The sequence below is a fragment of the Peromyscus californicus genome, unplaced genomic scaffold, assembly GCF_007827085.1.
Source record: "Peromyscus californicus insignis strain IS unplaced genomic scaffold, ASM782708v3 Scaffold_23__1_contigs__length_62951481, whole genome shotgun sequence".
Taxonomy (NCBI): domain Eukaryota; kingdom Metazoa; phylum Chordata; class Mammalia; order Rodentia; family Cricetidae; genus Peromyscus; species Peromyscus californicus.
Window position 1 is genome coordinate 62,713,754 of NW_026294534.1, and position 22,812 is coordinate 62,736,565.

Sequence of the window (22,812 nt, forward strand, 5' to 3'; positions counted from 1 at the left end):
ACTCCTTAAGGAAACTATAGAACTACTTTAGCAAATATATTTCTTATTACTTCTTATATATCTTATATTCACTCCATCTTATTCTTATTTAAACTTACATTTACAACTAGCATCTTTACTTCTTACAAGCTTATTACTACATGTCTTAAGACTACCTTAGATACTTCTTGCAAGCTTATATTCTTAAAGGAACTCTATAGATCTATTTTACAAACTTATACAGGGCTACCATTAGCATATATTTAACTTAGCAAACACCCAAAGATTTCTTAACACAGAGATCTAACAAGATAGAATTTTTACAAACTCACATATCTTATTGTCATCTTTTTCTATTTCTTATTCTTAATTATTATTACTATCTCTATTAGATTCTCTTAACTAGACAGGAAGTACATACATCATTTCTAAAGTTTAGAGTTTATAGTCAGCTTTGCTATAAAACACTGGGATTTAGTGAGTGTTGTTATAGAATTGTGAGAGTTGTTGCTAGGGGACTGTAACATTCTTGGGACAAAGCCACAACCCAAAGTTGCCAGTTCTCTCGGCCTTTCTGAATCGGCAGAGATGCACTGTCAGCGGTAAACCGTTTTTAACTAGAGGCTGTCCCTTCACCCAAATTCATAATAGCTCCCCCTAAGTGCTTCAATTCAGACAAACGTTTCTATTACAGCAGTACTTTTGGTTTGTTCTACTAAAAACTTCACGCTGAGTGAAATTACCGTATTTAGCTGCTGTAAAGCTCTTCGAAGAGTACTGCACAGCTATTAGGTGATATGAAGTATTTTTCTAAAGGAGCTAGTAAAGCCACAAGTGGCACAGCTCTGAACTGTATTTAGTATTTTCACTTCATTAGCTTTAACTCCTGATGTTATTAGCAGCTGTGATATTTAGCATTGATTTTTTATAAGGAACTTTCAGGTGAAGCAACTCTTTTGTAAGACAGCTAGATTTTCTGAAATTTGTTTCCCATCTATAAAGCAGTCATTTCTTTTTAAATGCCTGTTTCTTATCTCCTTATTAGATTTACAAAGGAATCACTCATTGCAGGCTGTTCATTCAAGGCAAAGAACTTCTTAAATTTCAACATGTTTCTTTATATCTAAGACAACGTTCAGTGTATAAACTGCTTTCTCTTGTTTTAAGGATTTTAAAGTGGCTTGTTTGCTCTTATAGGTAGCTTTTTGTCATCCAACTACCATAAAAACTTTGCACAGCTATTAGGGTAAATAAGGCATTTTACCAACGGAGCCCCAAACTGCGAAGCACCTAGTTCCGTAGCCTTTCAATTTTTCATTGGAATTGACACTTAAACTCTTAGACGATTTTCCTCCTTATTCTTTTAAAAGCCGTATTTTAAGTTTACCATGAACGTATTTTCGAGCTGACAAGTGTTTCAGGGCAATGTCGCCATCTTTAGCAGAAAAACTACCTTTCCCAGAATGCATTTCCCTTATATCAGTCCATAATAATATCAGTCCCTTATATCAGTCCTTTATTATCATTTCCCTTTTATCAGTCATTTCCCATAGTTCTTTTTGGGTCTGAGAGTCAACTGGTTCTTTTACCAGACTTGCTTACAAATTCTTGCCCGGGAGGTTTGAACAAAGTTTTTTGCTTTTGCAACGGGAGATTTGAACAAGCATTTTACATTTTCAGCTTTGGGACATTGGGAGGTTTCTGGTCTCTCCTCAGCTGGCTTTAACAGGTGTCTCTCCTTCATTTGACACTGGCCCCCAAATCAGAACTGCACCTGCCTCGTTAGCCAGCATTGAGGCTGGCATTTCTGATAGCAACTTTCCTAGGGGCTTGTGTTTGTCTTAGCCAGTCAGTGAAAAACATTCACAACAGAGCTTTTCCATAGCTCCTTCAGAGAGAGTTTCTCCCACTGATCTGTCTCATTTTGCTTGTTCCTCCCCCCCAGATGCAGAGCTTCAGGTATCTGTCTGCGGCTCTGTACCTCTGCTAGCTGCCTTTGGAGGTAGGGGCTTTTTTTCTCCCTCCGAATCCGCCTCAAATTCTAGCAGCTTTTCACAGGTCACATATTTTCTGGGGAGGAATATGTCCCTTCTGTTTCTTTGGAGTCTTTTTCCCAGACAGTTCCCAGTTTGGTCTCAGTTTATCCCCTCTACCCCAGAAAAAGTTTCTGACACTACAGTGGTGGCTTTCCCTGCTCCTGAAGGTAGGGCTTTTTTGTCCGTTTGTTTTCGGGGTCTGCGTGGTTTGCGTACAGACTGAGAATCTAACAAGGGAGGTTTTTGCCATTTCTAAACTCCCATTAGGACAGGTGTTTTGCCTCATGAGGCCTTCACCTGACCCAGTCCCCCAGTGGGTTGCATTTGCTTGTCTGGGTGCTCAAGGACAGAGCTTATGTCAGAGGCAATCACCCCTCAGGGCTACACTCCCTCATCTCACGGGAGTCAGTTGAAACAAAGCTTTTCTCAAAGAGCTGCTTTCTCTGACAGAAAAGAAAGCTTTACTCCTGGATAGTTCTGTTCTGCCTTGGCTGTTCTCTTTCCCCAGACAGTGTTCTGACTCAGCAGCACAACTGTTTCAGACACAGTTCAGCTTTACTGTTTTCCCAGAAAGGTCCTTACTCTGATAGGAAAGCTTTTTCTCAGATTTCTTTTTTGCAGCTCTGGACCTATCAACCGGGACTTGTAGGAAAGTGGACAACTGTGCTATTCCCACCGGCTTTAGTTTTGTTTGTTCATTAGCAGTTTTCCCCTGGGTCCTGCACCTTCCTGCCTCAGCTCTGTGCTCCAGGAAGTTTGCAACTGCAGGAACCCTAGTATCCCTGAAATGCACTCCAACTCAGATACGCTGGCCAGCCACCTCTGGGTTTTTGGTCAGAAGCGAGGATACAATGCTAACAGTTTGCATGCTTCAGGGGATCTTTGCATTAGGACAATTAGGAGCACCTTTTCATTCTGAAACGCTCAAACAAAACTCTTGATGCCTCAGCTCGGCTGTAACTGAAAAGCTTGGCTTTTTTGCTTTTCTCAGGTAAAGTTTCCTGCCCTTTTGGGCTCTCTGTAGCTCTTTACCCACACTCTCCCAAGCATTTCCCTCAGGGTACTCTGACCCACTGTCTTTTACTAGCTTGAAGAGACAGAGCTTAGTAGAGGTTTTTAGGAACTTGTCCCTGCCTCCTACATTGCAGGGAGGATTTTTAAAGCTTGAAAGAACTTAGAGAGGTTTTGCTTTCTTAAGAGGTTTGTTGTTTTCCCTTAGAGCTAATCACAGGTGGTCCCCATACCAATATCTTCAGGTGATTCTAATTTTTGCCTTTCTGAGAGAGTGAATTCTGAAAGACTTTAGTTTTTAAGTTTGAGAGCTTTTGAGAAAGATGAAGGCTTTTTAGAGAGTTTTTTTCCCCCAAATTTTCCAAGAAAAGCTTTATAGTTTGAGAGAAAGATTTTTTTCCCCAAGAGAGAAAGACCAACTTTTCCCGAAACTTCCCAACTTTGAACTTTTTGGCTTTTTACACCCCATTATTGCCTCAGGGAGAAGTTACTTTCTCCTGCCCCTTGGACTTAGCATTTCAGCTGTCCCCAGGTCAAAAGCTTCCATAGGAAACTTTTTCTTCCCCATAAGCTCAGAGAAGAGCTTTTTTACTACCCGTAAAGCCCAAAGAAAGATTTTTCCCCCAGTTTGCGTTCATAGCCCCCAAAGTTAGAAAATTGAAGAGTTTTTCTGTCTAGTTGCCTTACTTATTTTTTCCTACACAATCTTACACTTCTAAGTTTTTCCTATGCTATTTTACTACCCTATGCCTTATACTTATTTTTTCACAGATAGAAATTGAGAAAGGGATACAAGATAGAAAATTTTGACAGAAGAGAATTTCGCTGCAGCATCGGACATCCTTCCAGTCCGCTTTCCTTTTCTCTCGAGGATAAAACCCCTGCCTCTCAATAATATATATAAAAATATATATTTTCCATAACACCGGCATGCCTTTCCACTGGCAGGGCTGACTCAGCACTTTTGCCAAAAACTCTGTAATAAAACTATTATTTTCCTTTATCTTTAGTCCCTATTACTTTGTCTTTAGTCCCTGTCCATTTGTCTTAGTCCCCTCTTCTTTTAGTCCTTTTTTTCTTTTTTCTTTAGTCCCTGTTCGGGCGCCATTCTGTGGGGCGTTTACCCAACCACCCCCACAGTTCCCCAGAGTTTTCTTGAGTGCGAGCAGCAGGAAATATTAGATAGAAGGATTTATTCCAGAGAATATCGCGGAGAGAAACAGATAGAAAATAAAGGATAGCCTCGAGAGGGCCTGGAACCTATTCCAATGGGCCCCAACTGTCTCTGCCCCAGGGTTTTTATAGAGACGCCAAGGGGTGGAGCAAAAGACCTCCTCCCCCAGCACAGCCAAGTGCAGACCATCCCAGACACCTGCACTCAGGCCCGTGGTCTAATCATCCTCTATGCGGACCTGCTGGGTAAAGCCATGAGGAACCCGAGAACGGGCTCCCACATACCTCCAGCGTCCAGGATTCAGGAACCAAGAGAGCCAGCACATCTGAAGTCTTAAGTGCTCCTGTGTCAGCCCTGCCTCATAGGCATGACAGTTACCAGAAACCTCAATGGTGGTAGTACTTCCAGGACAAATCTGGAACAGCTACTCACTACATTGGCACATGTGGGGACTGCAGCTCCTGGACTGCCTTGTTGATATCAAGACAATCAGTATAGTCACTTGGCCCCACTGCCACAAAGGTAGAATTTTGAAGGTTACTCATTCTGATGGCATATGGATTATCATGTCCTATATAGAGAAAATACTAAATATAGATTAATGCTAACAGTGATGAATGATCAAACACCTTTTGGTGAGCATGAGCACACATTGAAGTGAGCTGCAGGTATCCTCTGGTTCCAGGAGTCCTCAAGGAAGAAACTTCAGTGAAGCAGATGTCCAAGCATGGACTTCAAAAGACTAGAGAATAAAATTCAATCATGTTGCCTTGGTATACATCTTGGTACACTGGAGATTTACTAGAGCCTTCTAGCTCTAATCATTTCAGTCATGTGTCCTCCATATGTCAAGAGTTATTATGAAAGAAGCATATATTAATTTCTTGTTGGTTACTACCTTTTCAATAATTTAACAATGCATGTTAGAATAGCTCTGATCAGTATTTTCTCCAACATGGTTTCTGACAGATTTATAGAGACAACTCATTTCCCTTTGTAAGTCCAGAAGCCAGCTTCTCTAGTGGAGTGGAGTGGTTTTCCTTATGCTTTCCTTCCACTGTTTTCCACCAGGTACCTATAAGGGGAAAGTCACAGGATATTAGAAACACAGAAGCCCCTGCCAAGCTGTATTTATAAGACAAAAGACAACATACTGTCTTGTCACCATTCATGTGTGTAATCCTTGATTTGTTGTTTCATGCTTTTAATTACTTCCTCTACAAAGAATTCTCAAATATCCTGTAGTGTCAAAATGTCTTTCCTTTTTTTTTTACAGGAAGTCTCCTTCCTCATTAATCACTGATAAAATATGAAAGTTCTTGCATTTCACTTCCTATAATTGCCCCAATGAGACTTAAAAAATGGCAGCACCAATTGAACTGCCACTGTGGATGGGGTAAATCTCATAAGACCTTACTCTTAGATGAAGAGCTAAAGACAGTCAATGACTGCTCAGAGGGAGAATCAGTCTTCCCCAGGGATGAACCAATAGGTTATCTTATTCCAGTTGCTTGTGTCTAAACACACATCCATATGAACAACACTAAATGGGCTCAATCTCTCTGCCCCCCAAAACAAATAATCAATCAATCAAACAAACAAACAAAAAACCTACCAAGATTAATTTTAAAAGGTCATGAAATTGAAGGGGAGAATTGGGGAAGAGATGGAGGGAAGTAAATGATGTAAATACATTGTTCATGTGTGAAATTCTCAAGTGGATATAAATTTAAAAAGATTTTATCAAATACTTAGATGAGGGGTAGGACTCATTAAGTATTTTAAGTATTGTTTAAATGTGTGAAAGAACATTTCATATGATGTAGCATGAATTCTAATTGGTCTTAATTGTATAATATTTGAGGGACCAGCCTTAATATTATACATCCCAGGGGCTCAGGAGAGAGAACTATGAATGGCAAGGACTATTTTCAGGAAATAGAATCTCAGCACACAGAGCTGTAAGTCCAATCATTTATTCTTCCAAATCTTTTCTCCTCCCATGCCCTGGGAGACCCGGTATATATACACTTACAAGCAGTAATCCCTTGGCAGTGAAAAGCCAGTCTTCCACGATCAAATGGAGGGGTGATAAGAATCACATAGAGAGGCAGTAATTGTTAATTATCATTTGCAACCCAAAAGGGAAGTGACTAATGGGGAAATGAATTAACTAAAGGCTAAATTCAGGTGGTATCTAAGAAGAGAGATCTTATGTGCTCAACTATAATCTTAAACATGATTGGTAGAAAATATTAAGAATCTATAAACTGCTAGGTCAATGGGAGAAAATAAAACTGCCTTCTTTTTTCCTGTGGCTCCTATCTGTCCAAGCTATCTGCCATTTTTTCTGCAGGGTGAGGGAAAGTGTGCTCAGTTGCTAGGCAACCTGTGTACAGCTAGATGCCTCTGGTGATAGTTAAAGGGAGATCTGGAACTTGAGGTAAGATTTGGGAAAGGAGGAAGTTAAACTTAATTGGCACATTCGCCAGGCCTTTGTAAATGGGTAGTCTGGATGCTTAAGTCTATTCTTAGAGAGTACAGAGGTATCTCTGATAAGGTACTTTCCTCTGTCTGGGGATGAACCTGACTGGATGCTTGGACTGGGGATGAACCTGACAGGGAGGCTTGGACTGGGGTTCTGGCTGTGCATAGCTGTCAGTGCAGAAGGTTCTCTAAATATTCCTATAAGTAGTTAGGTAAGGAGTTAGAGGTCTATAAAGTTAGTAAGGCTCTAAGAAAAGGAGGACCCAGAGCTAAATTGTGCAAAGCTATTACTTAAGGTCCACCTGATGTAGGCAGTGTCTCCTTGTGGAATTTACCTTAAATCAGGAAACTACCATGTGGTGATCTGGACTGTTATTTCTGTTAGGCTTTGGATGTGGCTAAGAGAGGTATCTGATTCCAGTGATAAAAGGAGAAGAAACAGATGAGCCTGAGGGAAGAAAATCTTTCCTGAGGTTGTTCTCCAAATACCTTGAATGCATATGCACAAATAGTGATTGGTCCAAACTGTCAGCAATTAGGAAAAAATTCAATTGGGAAAGCTATGAAAGCACACATGATTTTCATAACAGAACACAGTTGATATATAACAAACAAAATAACACCAAAAGCTCTTTGGATTTGGCTTCCTCTGAAGGAATTCCTTGATCACTTCAGGTATTGGCTTTGCCATAACCAGTTGAGTTCTTATAATATATTGCAGTGGCCTATAGCAGCATTGCTAAAGCAGTAAGAGAAGAGTGCTTCTTTCTCAAAAATAAAGTGTGTTTCATGTAAAGTAACTCAGTGTTGTATTCCCTTTAATAAACACAGTTTAACCACATGTTGCTTCTTGTCCTAGAAACAACAGTTCTTCTCTTGTAATCAAAGTCACTGTTGCACTCCCTTTTATACAAACAGTGGAAATACAACTCATATCTGTTTCTGGCAACTAGAGTGTGTTTGATGGAAGTGAAGTCACTGTTGCCAAGTGTCTGAGCACATTTGAAAGAGATATAACCTGTGGTTCTATGACACATAGTGCTTTTCTTCTGATTGGGCTTACTGTTCTAGTTGCATTGCTAATAAAGAGAAGAGTGCTTCTGTCTCTCAAACAAAGTGTGTTTCTCGTTAGGAAACTCAATGTAGAATTCCCCTTTATAAATACAGTTTAATCACATGATGCCTGTTGTCCTAGAAACAACAGTTCTTCTGTGGTAATCAAAGTCACTGTTGCACTCCCGTTCATATACACATTGGATATGCAACTAGCCTGTGTTCCCAGCAAGTACACTGCATTGGATGCAAGAGAAGCCACTGTTTTTTATTAAGTACCAGAGCAGAGTTGAAAGAGATATTGCCTGTATTTCCAGGAACCACATATTTTCCTCCTAGCAAGCTCATTTTTCTAGTTACATTGCTAATACAGTAAAGGGAAGAGAACTTCTTTCTCTAAAACAAATTGTATTTATTGTAAGGTAACCCAGTAACTTTGAATTAACTTTCATAATTGCATTTTAACCACATGTTGCCTTTGTCCTAGAAACAATAGTTCTTCTCTGTTAAGCATAGTCACTGGGGTAATCCCATTCACATACACAGTGGGAATAAAACTTGCATCTATTTCCAGAAATTACAGTGCATTGGATGCAAGAGAAGCCACTGTTCTTATCAAGTTCTTGTGCAGAGTTGAAAGAGATATCACTTGTGTTTCTAGGAAGCACAGTGCTTTTCTCCTGATCAAAGTCACTGCTCTGTTCTCATTGATAGTACAGTAAAGAGCAGAGTTCTTGTTTCTTGAAAACAAAGTGTGTTTCTTGTACAGGAACACAGTGTTGAATTCCCTTTGATAAATGCTGTTGAATTACATGTTGCCTCTTGTCCTAGAAACAACATTTCTTCTCAGGTAAGCAAAGTCACTCTTATAATACCATTCATATACACAAGGGAAATATCTCGCTTCTGTTCACAGTAAGTATAGTGGGCTGGATGTAAGAGTAGCCACTCTTCTTATCAAGTTTCTGAACAGCGTTCAAAGAGATATCAGCTGTGTTTCTTGGAAGCACAGTGCTTTTCTTCTGAGCAACCCCACTGTTCTAGTCACATTGCTGATACAGGAAAGAAAAGAGTGCCTCTTTCTCTATAACAAAGCAAAGAGTGCTTCTTTCTCTATAACAAAGCATGCTTTTTGTAAAGGAACTCAGTGTCAAATTCCCTTTCATAAATGCAGTTTAACCATATGTTGCCTCTTGTCATAGAAACAACAGTTCTCTGGTAAACAAAGTCTCTGTTGTGCTCCCATTAATAAACACAGTAGAAATACAAAACTCAAGTCTGTTCCCAGGAAGTACAGTGCATTGGATGTAAAAGAAATTACTGTACTGATCAAGTTCCTGAGCAGAGTTGAAAGAGATATTGCCTATGTTTCTCAGAAACACAGTGCTTTTCTTTTGAGGATGCTCACTGTTCTAGTCTTATTGCTGCTACAATAGAGTGCTTCTTTCTTGAAAACATAGTATGTTTCTTGTAATGGAACTCAGTGTTGAATTCCCTTTCATAAACACAGTTTAACCACACGTTGCCTCAAGTCCTAGTAACAACAGTTCTTCTCTTGTAAGCAAAGATACTCTTGAGCTCCCATTCATAAACACAGTGGAAATACAACCCACATCTCTTCCCAGAAAGTACAGTGTGTTAGATATAAGAGAAGCCATGGATCTTATCAAGTTCCTTAACAGAGTTGAAAGAGATATTGCCTATGTTTCTAGGAAGCACAGTGCTTTTGTTCTGAGCAGTCTCACTGTTCTAGTTGCAGTGGTAACACAGTAAAGAGAAGAGTGCTTCTTTCTTGAAAACAAAGTGTGTTACTTGTAAGGGAACTAGGCATTGAGTTTTTTTTCATAAATGCAGTTTAACCACATGTTGCCACTTGTCCTAGAAAAAACAGATTTTCTTTGGTAAGCAAAGTCATTGGTTTGTTTATATTCATATACATAGTGGAAATACAACTCACATCTGTGCCCAGAAATTACAGAGCATTGGATGTAAGAGAAGCCACTATTCTTATTCAGTTCCTGTCCAGAGTTGAAAGATATATCACCTGTGTTTCTCAGAATCACAGTGCTTTTGTTCAGAGCAATCTCACTGTTTTTGTCACAGTGGTAACACAGTAAAGAGAAGAGTGTTTCATTTTTCTCCAAAACAAAGCATGTTTCTTGGAAGGGGGCCTGGCATTAAATTCCCTTCCATAAATGCAGTTTAACCACATGTTGCCTCTTTTTCTAAAAACTAGAGTTCTTCTCAGTTAAACAAAATCACTGTTGTGCTCCCAATCACATACACAGTGGAAATACCACTCAAGTTTATTCCCAGGAAGTACAGTGCTTTGGAAGTAAGGGAAGCCACTGTTCTTATCAAATTCCTGAGCAGAGTTGAACGAGATATCACTTGTGTTTCTAGGATGCACAATGCTTTAGTTCTCAAAAAGCTCACTGTTGCACGCCTATTTATATACACAGTGGAAATAAAACTTGCTCTCTTCCCAGCAATTGCAGTTCATTGGATGTAAGAGAAGACACTGTTTTGACCAAGTTACTATGCAAACTTGTCATAGATATTGTATGAGTTTAGAGGAAGCACAGTGTTTTTGTTCTGAGTAAGCTCACTTTTCCAGTCGCATTGGTAACACAGTAAAGAGAAGAGTGCTTCTTCGTTGAAAACAAGTTGGTTTCTTGTAAGTGAACTGGGTGTTGAATTCCCTTTATAAATACAGTTTAATCAGGTTTTGCCTCTTGTCCTAGAAACAACAGCTTTTCTCGGGTGAGCTAAGTCAGTGTTGCACTCCCATATATATACAAACTGGAAATAAAACTTGCTTGTTTTCCCAACACATACAGTGCATTGGATACAAAGAAGCCACTGTTCTTATCAAGTTACTGTTCAGAAATGAAAGGGATATTGCTTGTGTTTAAAGGAAGCACAGTGCATTTGTTCTGAGCAAGCTCACTGTTCTAGTCACATTGTGAAACCATAAAAAGAAGAGTGCTTCTTTCTTGAAAAGAATGTGTGTTTCTTGTAAGGGAAATGGGCATTTAACCCTATGTTTCCTCTTTTTCTAGAAACAAAGATCTTCTCTGGTAAGCAGTGGGAAACTGTTTTGCTTCCATTCATATACACAGTTTAAATACATCTGGTGTGTTCCCAGCAAGTACGTTGTTGTGCTACCACCCTTATAAACAGTGGATATAAATCTAGCATTTGCTTGTAGCAAGTACAGATCATTGGATGTAAAAGAAGCCACTGTTCTTATCAAGTTCCTTAGTAGAACTCAAATACATAGCCCCTGTGTTTCTATGAAGCCCAGAGCTTTTGTTCTGAGAAAGCACATTGTTCTAGTCATTTTTAAACACAGTAAAAAGAAGAGTGCTTCTTTTTTGAAAACAAAGTGTGTTTTTTGGAAGGGAACTGGGCATTGAATTTCCTTTCATGAACACAGTTTAACCACATGTTGCCTCTTGGCCTAGAATCAACAGTTTTTCTCTGGTAAGTAAAGTCACTGTTGGGCTCCCATTCACATACACAGTTGAAATAATCCTCACGTCTGCTCCCACACAGGACAGAATAATGGATATAAGAGAAGCCACAGTTCTTTTCAGTTTCATGAGCAGAGTTGAAAGAGGTATCACCTGTGTTTCTAGGAAGCACAATATTTGTTCTGAGCAAGATCACTGCTCTTCTCACATTTGGAATACACTAAAGGGAAGAATGCTTCCTTTTCAAGGATGAAGTGTGTTTCTGGTAAGGGAATTAAACATTGAAATCCCTATAATAAATGCAATTTAATCACATGTTGCCTCTTGTCCTAGAAACAACACTTCTTTTCAGGTAAACAAAGTTAGTGTTGCACACCTATTCACATACAGTGGAAATACAACTTGCGTCTGTTCCCAGCAAGTACAGTGCATGGGATGTAAGAGAAGCTACTGCTCTTATCAGTTTCCTAGGCAGAGTTGAAGTAGATATTGCCTGTGGCTAGGAAACATATTACTTTTGTTCTGAGCAAGATCATTGTTCTGGAAGCATTGGAAACACAGTAAAGAGAAGAGTGCTTTTTGCTCAAAAAGAGAGAGTGTTTCTTGTAAAGGAACTTGGTGTTGAATTCTTCATAAACTGAGTTTAACCACATGCTGTCTCCTGTCCTACGAACAGCAGTTCTTTTCTGGTGAACAAAGTTACTGTTGGGCTCCCCTTGATATAAACAGTGGAAATACCACTCATGTATTTTGGATTCTCAATGACATACACAGTGGAAATAACACTCACCTATGTTGGGCTCCCATGGACATACACAGTGGAAATAGCACTCGCATCTGTTCCCAGGAAGTACAGTGCATTGGATGTAAGAGAAGGTACTGTTCTCATCAGTTTCCTAAGCAGAGTTGAAAGAGATATCGCCTGGGTCTAGAAAAACAGTTCTTTTGTTCTGAGAAAGCACCCTCTTCTGGCTACATTGGAAATACAGTAAGGAGAAGAGTAGTTCTCTCTTGAACACAGAGTGTGCTTCTTGAAAGGAAAATTCGTATTGAATTCCTCTTCCTAAACTGAGTTTAATCACATGCTATTTCTTGTCCTACGAAGAGCTATTTGTTTCTGGTAAGCCAAGTCACTGTTGGGCTCCCATTGTCATTCACAGTGGAAATAACACTGGAATCTGTTCCCAGCAAGGACAGTGCATTGGATGGAAGAGAAGCAACTGTTCTTATCAGTTTCCTAAGCAGAGTTGAAAGAGATATTGCCTGGGTATTGGAAAAGCACAGTACTTTCATTCTGAGCAAGCTCCCTCTTTTGGAAACATAGTAAAGAGAAGAGTGCTTTTTTCATAAACACAGAGAATATTTCTTATAAGTGAACTTGGTGTTGAATTCCCCTTACTAAAATGAGTCTAACCACATGATGTCTTCTGTCCTATGAAGAGCAGTTGGTTTCTGGTAAGCAAAGTCACTGTTGAGCTCCCATTGACATGCACAGTGGATATACCACTCGCGTCTGTTCCCAACAAGCACAGTGCATTGGATGTAAGAGAAGCTACTGTTTTCATCAGTTTCCTAAATAGAGTTGAAAGAGATATTTCCTGGATCTTGGAAAAGCACAGTTCTTTTTTTCTGAGCAAGCTCCTTCTTCTGGCTGCACTGGAAACACAGTAAAGAGAAGAGTGCTTCTTTCTTGAATACAGAGTGTGTTTCTTTTAAGGGAATTTGGTGTTGAATTCCCATTCCTAAACTGAGTTTAACGAAATGCTGTCTCATGTAAAATGAACAGCTGTTCTTTTCTGGTAAGTAAAGTTACTGCTGGGCTCCCCTTGACATACACAGTTGAAATACCACTGACATCTGTTCACACAATGCACATTTCATTGGATATAAGAGAAGCTATGGTTCTTATTAGTTTCCTAAGCAGAATTGAAAGAGGTTTCCCTGGGTCTCAGAAAAGCACAGTACTTTTATTCTGAGAAAGCTCCCTCTTTTGGATGCTTTGGAAACACAGTAAAAAGAAGAGTGCTTTTTTTCTCAAACACAGAGTGTGTTTCTAGTAAGGAAACTTGGAGTTTGATTCCACTTCCTAAACTGAGTTTAACCACATGCTGTCTCTTGTCTTATGAACAGCAGTTCTTTTCTGGTAAGCAGAGACACTGTTGGGCTCCCAATGACATACACTGTAAAAATACCACTCGTATCTGTTCCCAGCATGTACAGTGCATTGGATGTAAGAGAAGCTACTGTTCTTATCATTTTCCTATGCAGAGTTGAAATAGGAATTGCCTGGGTCTTGGAAAAGCACAATTCTTTTGCTGTGAGTAAGCTCCCTCTTCTGACTACATTGGAAACACAGTAAAGAGAAGAGTGCTTCTTTCTCAAACACAAAGTCTGTTTCTTGTAAGGGAACTCAGTGTTGAATTCTCCTTCATAAACTGAGTTGAACCACATGCTGTCTCTTGTCCTCTGAACAGCAGTTCTATTCTGGTAAGCAGAGTCACTGCTGGACTTCCATGGATATACACAGTGGAAATATTACTTGCATCTGTTTCCAGCAAGTACAGTGCATTGGATGTAAGAGAAGCTAAGGTTCTTATTAGTTTTCTAGCAGAGGTGAAAGAGGTATCATGTGGGTCTCTGAAAAGCATAGTTCTTTTCTTCTGACCAAGCACTCTCTTCTGGCAGCATTGGAAACACAGTAATGATAAGAGTGTTTCTTTCTCCATCACATAGTGTGTTTCTTGTAAGGGAACTCGGTGTTGAATTCTCCTTCCTAAATCTAGTTTAACCACATGTTGTCTCTTGACCTATGAAGAACAGTTCTTTTCTGGTAAGCAGAATCACAGTTGGGCTCCCATTGACATACACAGTGAAAATACCACTCACATCTGTTCCCAGAAAGTACAGTACATTGGATGTAAGAGAAGCTACCATTCTTCTCAGTTTCCTAAGCAGTTGAAAGAGGTGTTGCCTGGGTCTCGGACAAGCAAAGTTCTTTTGTTCTGAGTAAGCTCTGTCTTCTGACTGCTTTGGAAACACAGTAAAGAGAAGAGTGCTTCTTAATCAAACATAGTATGTTTCTGGTAAGGGAACTCAGTGTTGAATTCCCCTTGCCAATCTGAGTTTAAACACATGCTGTTTCTTGTCCTCTGATCATCAGTTCTTTTCTGGTAAGCAGAGTCACTGTTGGGTACTCATTGACATTCATAGTGGAAATAACACTCACATCTGTACCCAGTAAGTACAGAACACTGGATGAAAGAGAAGCTACTGTTCTTTTCAGTTTCCTAAGCAGAGTTGAAAGAGTTATTGCGTGGTTCTCAGACAAGCGCAGTTCTTTTGTTCTGAACAGGCTTCCTCTTCTGGCTGCATTGCAAACACAGTAAAGAGAAGAGTGCTTCTTTTTCTAACACAGAGTGTGTTTCTTTTAAGGAAACTTGGGGTTCGATTCACATTGCTAAACTGAGTTTAACCACTTGTTGCCTCTTTTTTATTTTATAATTTAATTTAATTTTACATATCAGCCACAGATTTCCCTGTCTTCCCCCTCCCCCCTCCTTCCTTTCAGCCCACCCTGCATCTCCATCTCCTCCAGGGCAGAGACTCCCCTGGAAATTCAGCTCAACCTGGTAGATTCAGTCCAGGGAGGTCCAGTTTCCTCCTCCCAGGCTGAGCGAAGTGTCCCTGCATAAGCACCAGGTTCCAAACAGCCAGCTCATGCACTAAGGACAGGTCCCAGTCCCACTGCCAGGGTACCTCCCACAGTTCAAGCTCATCAACTCTCTCACTTATCCAGAGGGCCTGATCCAGTTGGGGGCTCCTCAGCTATTAGTTCATAGTTCATGTGTTTCCATTCGTTTGGCTATTTGTCCCTGTGCTTTTTCCAATCTTGGTCTCAACAATTCTCGCTCATACAATCCCTCCTCTTTCTCGCCAATTGGATTCCTGGAGATTCACCAGGGGCCTGGCTGTGGATCTTTGCATTCGCTTCCCTCAGTCATTGGATAAGATTTCTAGCATGACAGTTAAGGTGTTTGGCCATCCTATCACCAGAGTAGGTCAGTTTGGGCTTTCTCTCAACCATTGCCAGTAGTCTATTGTGGAGGTATCTTTGTGGATTTCTGGGGACATCCTTAGCACTTTGCTTCTTCCTATTCCCATGTGATCTTCATTTATCATGGTCTCTTATTCCTTGTTCTCCCTCTCTGTTCTTGATCCAGCTGGGATCTCCCACTCCGCTAAGCTCTCTTTCCCTCGACACTTGCCCTTCATTATCCCCACTCATGTCTGGGTTGCTCATGTAGATCTCATCCATTTGTCTGTCATTGGGCGAGCCCTGTGTCTTTCTTAGGGTCCTGTTTTCTAGGTAGCCTCCCTGAAGTTGTGAGTAGCAGTCTAGTCATCTTTGTTTTAAATCTAGTATCCTCCTATGAGTGAGTACATATCATGTTTGTCTTTCTGAGTTTGGGTTACCTCACTCAGGATGATTTTTTCTAGATCCATCCATTTGCCTGCAAAACTCATGATGTCATTGTTTTTCTCTGCTGAATAGTACTCCATTGTGTATATGTACCCCATTTTATATATGCATTCTTCAGTTGAAGGACATTTAGGTTGTTTCCAGGTTCTGGATATTACAAATAATGCTGCTGTGAACATAGCTGAACAAGTGCTCTTGTGGTATGATTGAGCATTCCTTGGGTATTTGCCCAAGAGTGGTGTAGCTGGGTCTTGGGGGAGACTGATTCCCAATTTTCTGAGAAAGCGCCATATTGATTTCTGAAGTGGGTGTACAAGCTTGCAATCCCACCAGCAGTGGAGGAGAGTTCCCCTTGCTCCACATCCTCTCCAGAATAAGCTGTCTTCAGTGTTTTTGATCTTAGCCATTCTGACAGGTGTAAGGTGGTATCTTAGAGTCGTTTTGATTTGCATTTCCCTGATGATTAGGGATGTTGAGTAATTCCTTAAATGTCTTTCAGCCATTTGAGCTTCCTCTGTTGAGAATTCTCTGTTTAGTTTTATAGCCCATTTCTTAATTGGACTGTTGGGCATTCTGATGTCTAATTTATTGAGTTCTTTATATATTCTAGATATCAGCCCTCTGTGAGATGTGGGGTTGGTGAAGCCTTTTTCCCATTCTGTAGGCTGTCGCTTTGTCTTGTTGACCATGTCCTTTGCTCCACAAAAGCTTCTCTGTTTTAAGAGGTCCCATTGGGTGATTGTTTCTCTCAGTGTCTGTGTTACTGGTGTTATATTTAGGAAGTGATCTCCTATGCCAATGCATTCAAGACCACTTCTTACTTTCTCTTCTATCAAGTTCAGAGTAACTGGATTTATGTTGAGGTCTTTGATCCACTTGGACTTAAGTTTTGTGCACAGTGACAGATATGGATCTATTTGCAGCCTTCTACACCTTGACATCTAGTTATGCCAGCACCATTTGTTGAAGATGCTTTCTTTTTTCCATTGTACACTTTTGGCTTCTTTGTCAAAAATTATATGTTCATAGGTATGTGGATTAATGTCAGGGTCTTCAGTTCAATTCCACTGGTCTACATGTCAGCTTTTATGCCAGTACCAAGCTGTTTTTATTACTGTAACTCTATAGGAGAGCTTGAGGTCAGGGATGGTGATGCATCTAGAGGTTCTTTTATTGTACAGGATTCTTTTGGCTATCCTGAGGTTTTTGTTTTTCCATATGAAGTTGAGTATTGTTCTTTCCAGGTCTGTGAAGAATTGTGTTTGTATTTTGATGGGGATTGCATTGAATCTGTAGATTGCTTTTGGTGAGATTGCCATTTTTACTATGTTAATTCACTCTATCCATGAGCATGGGAGATCTTTCCATTTTCTGACATTTTCTTCAATTTCTTTTTTAAGGGACTTAAAGTTCTTGTCATATAGGTCCTTCACTTGCTTAGTTAGAGTTACCCCAAAGTATTTTATATCATTTGTGGCTATTGTAAAGGGTGATGTATCTCTGATTTCCTTCTCAGCCTGTTTGTCAATTGTATATAGGAGGGCTACTGATTTTTTTGGTTGATCTTGTATCCTGCTATGTTGCTGAAGGTGTTTATAAGCTGTTTCAGTTCCTTGTTTGAATTTTTGGGGTCACTCATGTATACTACCATGTCATCTGCAAATAGCAAAAGCATGACTTCCTCTTTTCCAATTTGTATCCCCTTAATATCCTTGTGTTGTCTTATTCCTCTGCCTAGAACTTCAAGTACTATATTGAATAAGTATGGGGAGAGCAGACAGCTTTGCCTTGTTCCTGATTTTAGTGGAATCGCTTTGAGTTTCTCTCCATTTACTTTGATGTTGGCTGTTGGCTTGCTGCAAATTGCCTTTATTATGTTTAGGTATGTTCCCTGTATTCCTGATCGCTCCAAGACCTTTATCATGAAGGGGTGTTGGATTTTGTCAAATGCCTTTTCAGCATCTGGTGAGATGATCATGTGGTTTTTTTCTTTCAGTTTGTTTATATGGTGTATTACATTGACAGATTTTCATATGTTGAACCACCTTTGCATCCCTGGGAAGAAGCCTACTTGATTATGATGGATAATTGTTCTGATGTGTTCTTGGATTCTGTTTCCCAGTATTTTATTGAGTATTTTTGCATCAATGTTCATGAGTGAGATCGGTCTGCAATTCTCTTTCTTTGTTGCATCTTTATTTAGTTTGGTTATCAGGGTAATTGTAGCCTCATAGAAGGAGGTTGGTAATGTTCTTTCTGTTTCTATTGTGTGGAACAATTTAAGAGTATTGGTATTAACTCTGATGATCTGGTAGAATTCTGTGCTGAAACAATCTGGTCCTGGGCTTTTTTTGGTTGGGAGACTTTTAATGACTGATTCTTGTAGCATGAATCTTAAAAGTGTTTATTAATAAAATCAAACCTGAGGCCAGTTATTGGGGTGAATGCTGGAAGATCCGAGAAGCAGAACAAGCCACAGCTACTTACCTCACCAGTTCCTCAGCTGGTCCTGTTTCCTCAGACTGGAAGCCTCTGAGTCCTCATCCAGAATATATTTCAGCTGAACTGCTGCTAGAAGCCTGAAAGCTTAACCAGCCAAATGCTTCTAGTTTCTGATCTTCATGCCTTATACATCTTTCCATTTTTGCCATCACTCCCTGGGATTAAAGGCTCACTTCTTGGGATTAAAGGCATGTGTCACCATGCCTGGCTGTTTCCAATGTGGCCTTGAACTCACAGAGATCCAGAGGGATTTCTACCTCTGGAATGCTAGGATTAAAGGTGTGAGTGCCACCAATTTTTAGTCTTTGTATCTAGTGGCTGTTCTGTCTCTGACCCCAGATAAGTTTATTAGGGTGCACAATATTTTGAGGAACACAATACCACCACATTTCCCCTTATTTTGTCTAAAATTAAAAAAGCTTATAACTAATATGAGAAAAAATATCCAATAAGTATATACAATATATACAGTCAAGAATTACATTAATGATGTTGAGTTCATTAAAATTTTACAGATTCAGACAAAAAGTCCATTATATATATTAACAATGTCCAGTCCAGTAACACTTGATAAACTCAGACAAAAATTTTCATTACTTATCCTATTTAAATCAAGTAGTTCCTTTTTAAAAGTAGATTCAAAAATTGATCTTTCTATATTATCATATTCAGATTCTATTTCCTTAGGTGTTATTGGACTATTTAAATAGTTTATCTGGTCTTGATTTAACTTAGGTATGTGGTACCTATCCTGAAAATTATCCATTTCTTTTAGATTTTCCAGTTTGTGGATTAGAGGTTTTTGAAGTATGACTTGATGATTTTCAGGATTACCTCATTGTCTGTTGTTATGTCTCCCTTTTAATTTCTGATTTTGTTAATTTGGATGCTCTCTCTGTGTCTTTTGGTTTGTTTGGATAAGGGCTTGTCTATCTTGTTGATTTTCTCAAAAAACCACCTCTTTCTTTCATTATTTTTTTGTATTGTTCATTTGTTTCTATTTTTATTGATTTCAGCTCTCAATTTGATTATTTCCTTGTGTCTATTCTTCCTCAGTGACTTTGCTTCTTCTTGTTCTAGAGCTTTCAGGTGTGCTGTTAAATTCCCAGCATGAGATTTCTCCAACATCTTTATGTGGGCATTTAGTGCTATGAATTTCCCTCTTAGCACTGCTTTCATAGTGTCCCATAAGTTTGAGTATGTGGTATATTCATTTTCATTGATCTCTAGGAAGTCTTTAATTTCTTTCTTTATTTCTTCCTTAACCCATTGGTAATTCAGTTGAGCATTATTCAGTTTCCATGAGATTGTAGGCTTTCTGTAGTTTTTGTTGTTGTTTAAATCTAACTTTAAGCCATGGTGGTCTGATAGAATGCAGGAGGTTATTCCAATTGTTTTGTATCTGTTGAGATTTTCTTTGTGGCCAAGTATGTGGTCAATTTTAGAGAAGGTTCCATGGAGTGCTGAGAAGAAGGTATATTCTTTTTTTGTCAAGATGGAATGTTCTGTACATATTGATTAAGTCCATTTGAGTCATAACATCAGTTAAGTCTTTTATTTCTCTGCTAAGTTTTGATTTGGGAGATCTGTCCAGTGGTGAAAGTGGGGTATTGAAGTCTCCCACTATTAATGTGTGGGGTTTCATATGTGATTTAAGCTTTAGTAATGTTTCTTTTACATATGTGGGCACCCTTGTGTTTGGGACATAAATGTTCATAATGGAAACTTTATCTTGGTGGATCTTTCCTATGATGAGTACGTAAAGGCCTTCTTGATCTCTTTTAATTGATTTTAGTTTGAAGTCTATTTTCTGGATATTAGAATGGCTATACCCACTTGCTTCTTAAGATCATTTGATTGGAAAGTCTTTTACCAGCCTTTTATTCTTAGGTAGTGTCTATCTTTGAGTTTGAGGTGTGTTTCTTGTATGCACGTATGTTTGTATGTAGAAAGATGGGTCCTACTTTCATATTTATTCTGTTAGTCTGTGTTTTTTTTTTTTTTTTTAGGTTTTTCGAGACAGGGTTTCTCTGTGCAGCTTTGCGCCTTTCCTGGATCTCGCTCTGTATACCAGGCTGGCCTCGAACTCACAAAGATCCGCCTGCCTCTGCCTCCCAACTGCTGGGATTAAAGGCATGCGCCACCACCGCCCGGCTAGTCTGTGTCTTTTTATAGGTGAATTAAGTCCATTGATATTAAGGGATATTAATGACAAGTGATTGTTCATTCCTGTTATTTTTTTGGTGATAGAGTGTGTGTAATTCCCTTCTTGAGGTATACTGATGTGGTGTTATCTATTGCTTGTGTTTTTGAGGGTGTATCTGACTTCCTTAGGTTGGAATTTTCCTTCTAGTGCTTTCTGTAGTGCTGGGTTTGTGGATAAGTATTGTTTAAATCTGGCTTTATCTTCGAATGGCTTGTTCACTCCACCTATGATGATTGAAAGTTTTGCTGGGTATATTAGTCTAGGCTGGCATCCATTGTCTCTTAGTGTCTGCATTACATCTGTCCAGGTCCTTCTGGCTTTCAATGTCTCCATTGAGAAATCGGGTGTTTTTCTGATGGGTTTGCCTTTATAAGTCACTTGGCCTTTTTCCTTTGTTGCTCATAATATTCTTTCTTTATTCTGTACATTTAGGTGTTTAATTATTATGTGGCAAGGGGACTTTTTTGGAGTCTAGTCTGTTTGGTGTTTTATAGGCTTCTGGTATCTTCATAGGCATTTCCTTCTTTAAGTTGGGAAAGTTTTCTTCTATCACCTTGTTGAATATATTTTCTGTGCCTTTGAGTTGGTATTCTTCTCCTTCTTCTATTCCTTTCATTCGTAGGTTTGGTCTTTTCATGGTGTTCCAAATTTTCTGGACATTTTGGTTCATGACTTTGTTGGCTTTAGTGTTTTCTTTGACTGATGAATCTATTTCTTCTACTGTATCTTCAACACCAGAGATCTGTTCATCCATCTCTTGCATTCTGTTGGTTATGCTTGCATCTGTAGTTCCTGTTCATTTACTCAGATTTTCTATTTCCAGCATTCCCTCTGTATGTGTCTTCTTCATTTTTTTATTTCCCTTTTCAGGTCTTGGACTCTTTCCCTCATCTGTTTCATTGCTTTTTCATGATTTTCTTTCAGGGATTTGCTGGTTTTTTCTGCTTTATTTGTCTTTTCCTCTAGTTTTTTTTTATAATGTTGTACCCATTTTTGTTTGACTTTTCATATTCTTTATTGATTTTCTCTACTTTTTTGCTTGTCTTTTCCTCAATTTCATTTTTGATTTCTTCTTTGAAAGCCTCTAGCATCTTCATGATGTTATTCTTAAGGTTGCTTTCTTCTGCTTCTTCCATATTGTGATGTTTGTGTCTTGCTGTTGGAGGAGGGCTAGGTTCAGGTGATGCTATATTGCTCTTTACTTTGTTGTATGTACTTCTCTCTTTACATCTGCCCATCTCCTCGTGGTTTTGTTCTTGGTCTTATCAGCTCTCTTGGTCTAGACAGAGCTGACAGATTCAGCATTTCAGGAAGCCTCTGGCCCAGATGGGAGCTCTGGGCCAGATGGGAGCTGGGGACTGGTCTCTGAGTCTCAGGAAGTATGTGTGGGGGTCTCAGGCAGATGGGTGTGGGGTCAGGGCATGTAGATTGCAGGGTCTGGCAGGAGTCTCTGGTCTGGATGGGAGCTGGGGGCTCTGGTCCAGATGGGAGCCTCGGGCTGGATGGGAGCTGGGGGCTGGTCTCTAAGTCTCAGGAAGTGGCAAGGGTCTTTCTTGTCCAGATGGGAGCCCTGGGCCAGATGGGAGCTGGGGGCTGGTCTCTGAGTCTCACGAAGTGGTGGGGTTCTCAGGAGGATGGGTGTGGGGGCATGGCGTGTAGATTGCAGGGTCTGCCAAGGGTTCTAGGAGAAGGGGAAACTTCCTGCTGGGGCCTGCCCAATGGCCAGAACCTGGGGCTAAGTTGGGTAGGTCTTCCCCAGAGTAGCCTGTGCCCAGGGATGGGACCTAGGGGCAAGCCTCTCTGGGTATGACCCCAGGCACTCAGCTCTGGTCCGGATGGGAGCTGGGGGCTGGTCTCCAATTCTCAGGAAGCAGGGCATTTGGGTGGATGGGTAAGGGGGCAGGGCATGTAGATTGCAGGGTCTACTGGGGAGTCTTGGGGAAGGGAAACCTTCCAAAGGGGGCCCCAACTGATTGCCAGAAACTGGGGACAAGTTGGGAGGGGTCTTCTCTGGAATGGCTGGTGACTAGGGATAGGATCTAGGGGCAGGCCTCCTTGGGTATGAACACAGTCACTCACCTCTGGTCTGGATTGGGAGCCAAGAAGCTATTGTTCTTATCAGTTTCATAAATGGAGTTAAAAGAGCTATTGCCTGGGTCTCAGAAAAGCACAGTTCTTTTGTTCTGAGCAAGCTCCCTCTTCTGGCTCCTCAGGACACAGTAAAGAGAAGAGTGCTTCTTTTTTTTTTTTTTTTTTTTTTTTTAACACAGAGTGTGTTTCTTGTAAGGGAACTCAGTGTTGAATTCCCCTTCCAAAACTGAGTTTAAGAACATGCTTTCTCATGTCCTACAAACAACAGTTCTTTTCTGGTAAGCAGAGACACTGTTGGGCTCTCATTGACATATACA